The sequence below is a fragment of the Cyprinodon variegatus genome, unplaced genomic scaffold (genome assembly GCF_000732505.1).
Source record: "Cyprinodon variegatus isolate N-32 unplaced genomic scaffold, C_variegatus-1.0 Scaffold953, whole genome shotgun sequence".
Taxonomy (NCBI): Eukaryota; Metazoa; Chordata; class Actinopteri; order Cyprinodontiformes; family Cyprinodontidae; genus Cyprinodon; species Cyprinodon variegatus.
This window is the reverse complement of record NW_015151406.1, coordinates 126,430-130,360: the sequence shown is the minus strand read 5'-3', so window position 1 is coordinate 130,360 and position 3,931 is coordinate 126,430. Positions and strand designations below refer to the sequence as shown.

The following is a 3,931-nucleotide window of genomic DNA, read 5'->3' as shown; positions in this document are numbered from 1 at the left end:
TCATACAAACAAAACAATCCAGTAAGGTACCAAACAGGAAATATAGTGTAGAGCGAATGTAGAATTGACCAATCAGAGGCCTCCTGTCTGCGGTTAGCTACAATTTTGGAGAGGTGCAGCAGAGTGTCTGCGGAAGGGGCGGGGCATATTTGCATTCACTGCGACACACACGCAAACGACCTGGTTTCTGAGTAGAAATCAGCATTAAACCAGAAATATCTGTCATACCTGCGACAAGCTCACTGCAACACACTGCTGCGGGAGGATAAGCAGCCCTTTAGGTGTTACTATATTTGGGCAAAATGTCGCTCCCAGACTCAGTGATCGCAACGAAAAATTTTTTTTTTTTTTTCTGATTTACACTAAATTCATCAAATCCCTGCAAACGTATTAGTTTTAGGTATAAATAATGATCCATTGATTATTCCTTGCTGACCAGGCTGTTCATGGAGGAAAAATCTATTCATTACAAAGATCCTTTAGATTAGAATTTACATTTTTTTTTTTATATGTTTTCCTAGACTTGAAGTGGAGATGTTTGGGTTTCCGAGGTGACGCATGTGTAACCAAACGTGACACTTCCTGTTTCTTCCCGTACGGTAGAGTGAGGGAAGCGCGTTGCATTGTGGGCGTACAAACAGCACAGAGGGGGACAACACAGACCACAAAGGAATGAAGGCAGCACCTCCTGTGACTTTTAGGAGCCTTTTGTTGTGATGTAAATCTGTCTGAGCGGTTAATAAACTGTGATCTGGAGCGGCTGGCAGGCGGACAACTGCCTGACAAGAGCGGGGAATGTGAGCGGCAGCAGCGGCAGGGCGCGCGGCTGTCTCCGACTGCTTTTTGTCAGCTTAGCCATCAGCATCCAGAGGCCACGGCTCTCTTCCCAGGCCTCCCGCCCGAAGGTAAACTCACATTTTACAGCCTTGTTCACATGAAATAGAGCCCCGCTCTGTGGGGCATTACCTGCGTCTGCTTTGTAAGCCGAGCTAAGCTAACTAACAGCTATTTGCTCAGGTTAGCGTTAGCATAGCTAACGGTTGTTAGCTGTAGCATCAAAACAAACGGTTGGAGACGAGGAAAGCGGAAATAGTTGGTCTCGAAATAAGGTTAATGACATGCAATGATTTTAACTGAAGATGGAGACACTTGGTTTTGGGCTTTGATTCGTTGCAGTTTTTTCGTAAATTAGGATTTTTTGGGGGGCAATAGAAGAAGGCAGAACTAAAAGCTAAAGCTAGTCGTCGTTGTCTTGTTTGGTTTGTGAATTGAGAAAAGCTGTTCTACTCTCGCCGCCCTGACACCGTTAGCCGGAGCCGGTAGGCTGCATGTGTTCAGCACCTTGGTCCTCCTCCCTGCATACCTGCAGCTGCTGCCAGCCTTCCTCTGCCTGCCTCTGTCCGGTTTGACTTGATGCTACCTGGAAATACAACAGCCTGACGGACACGCTTATCTGTTTTCTGGAATAAAAAAAAAAAAATGTTTTAATAAAATTATTTTATAAAATATTCTCTCATCACTGAAACCGTTTAGCTGAAAATATTTATAAGACTGAAATTATCCTGAAAAACGTTTAAAGGGGAAGTCTGGTCAGCAAGGAATAATTAAAGGGTCATTATTTATACCTAAAACTAATATCCTCGCGATGATTTAATGAATTTAGCATTAATCAGTAACAATTTTTTTTAAATCTCATTTATCGATGAGTCTGGGCCATTTTTGCCCAATATTGGCAGTTTTTTTCAATCTGTGTACTTGTGCATTATGGTGTACTCACACTCAGCCATAGTACTGTTCCAATTCACAAGAACAGCAGACTGAGAACGGACAAGGGCCGCTTCTCAAATCACAAAAATGCAGGTATGGGCTCGTGTCCTCGCCAAGTCTGTTCTTGAGAAGAACACAGGAAAGTCTGGACTCTGGGAGAACGGGAGCATGCAGAATAAATCTGGTAGCCTAGTAAATCAGCTCCACACGCCGGCGGCCAAAATCATTTTTGCCTTCGAGTGGTCTAACCACGATCAATGCCCCACCTAGATCTGGCGGGCCAATCACAACGCAGAGATGTGTTTCGAATTTTCTGGATGCAAAGCGGGCGGGGATGCTGGAGAAAGCACAACAAGGAAGATGGCAACAACTATTGGCACTACGGTGCACGACTGTGTTAAAAAAGTTATGCAGATAGATTTACTGTCACAAGTTGCAGTTATATACTGATAATTTCAACTAACCTCGGCTATATTCCGCGGAAGAGCGACAGATATCCTTGGCTTGTCTGTGTTGTGGTGGAGCTTCTTTAAGTCTCTCTGTGTTTTCGAGGAAATAGACTCCCGAGCTCTCTTTTCAGCAGCTGTCCGTTCTGGGGGGGCACCTGCTTCCACCTCGTATTCAATCCACCTCCAATAAATTGTCAGATTTCGTTCCAGAATATTAAACACCGTTTTACAAGCTCAACAGAGTCGTTTGGAATTCCCCGGTGTAATCTAAAGGTTCACTCCAACTTTCTGTAATCTTTCTGCCACTGACAACGTTTGATTTGAACTTTGGAAAAGTGTTGTATAGTGGTGTAGCACCCCGGCTACTCGCATGTAATTTTTGCACAAACAACAACAATAGTCCAAGTCCATGATCTTAAAAAGTTATCCACTGCTCACATCACATGCTGTTTGTTTACACTCCCCAACAGCTTTCTGTCCCGCTTTACGTCACAGTCGGTTGCGCTCATTGGTCAGAGCGTTGGCCAATAGGCACAGACATGGTTTGAAAGACAACGGGTTGTTCTCATCAACAATCTTCTGATGTCTCATTCATCGGAATTAAATTACACATTTAATCTCACATTTAGTCTGGTTTATCAGGCTATAAATCTGGGTCAGTCGGAACAGAAGCGTACTGATGACATCACCACATGCTGGCTCGTCTGGAGCTGCATTTCACCTCCTGTTATTAATGGTATCTCATGATAATAAAAAAAATTCTTACTTTTTTCATTTAGTGAGGGGATAATAATGAACACAGTCAGATAAAAACAAATCAAATGAACTGAAATAAAACAAAAATATTGCCATCAGATCCAGTGGTGCTTCACACACAGCTATGCAGAGAGTGCTGCAGACGGGCTAACGTTAGCTCCGAATGCTGAAGACAGGGCTAACATTAGCTCTGGCTGCTGCTGGTGACAATTTCCAGAGGATCTCACCATTGAAATTCACCAGAGCTATAGTTAAACTGACAATGCCCACGTGCATGGCAGCTGGATGCTGGAATACATCGGGTAAAAGTGAAAAATCCTCCACGGACGGGTTGCTAACTTGAAGAGGGAGGATTTTCCATCAAATTTCTGGCCAGAGAAAAAACACGTAATGTTTTTACTGATTAACGTTAAATTCATTAAATCATATTAGTTTTAGGTGTAAATAATGATCCATTGATCATTCCTTGCTGACCGGACTTTTCCTTTAACAGACTTGATATGAATGATAAAAATAATCCTAACAAGCTTGAGTTAAGGGGTTAACTTCTCACATGTATTACTGGCAGAGTCCATGTTTCCCAGCCTCCTAAGGTTATAGATGTGCTGCAGACAAACGGTGACAGATCTTCACTGTAGAAAAGCCAAAGAGCAAAATATTGCTACATGATACTGAAAACGGCTAATCTTGCTTCCTCTCCCCAAAGTAACGGCTTCTACATAGAGAAGTACTGTTTTCAGTTCCATCATCGGTTTGACTCCAGACATTGAGGACATTATCCATTGTTGATTGTCTTTACTTTATTTTGATTGTATTTCACATATTTTTCTGTATGAACAGATATGGTCAGATAAGCTGATATGATTCAGCTAAAGCAGTTCTTACTATATCCTGTTTTAAGGCATATTTTAGTAGTAATACTTCAGATTACATGCATGCATATTTGACTAGAGATTTTT

General features: G+C 42.4%; 1 protein-coding gene across 2 annotated transcripts in view; it reads left to right on the top strand.

The window, feature by feature from the left end:
- Positions 1 to 618: 618 nt before the first annotated feature.
- zbtb44 (zinc finger and BTB domain containing 44) overlaps positions 619 to 3,931 on the top strand; it is an 18,712-nt gene continuing 15,399 nt past the window's right edge. For both annotated transcript variants that reach the window (XM_015398696.1, XM_015398695.1), the window contains exon 1: positions 619 to 905. The gene's annotated coding sequence lies outside the window, so the exon portion shown is untranslated. The remainder of the gene's footprint in view (positions 906 to 3,931) is intronic.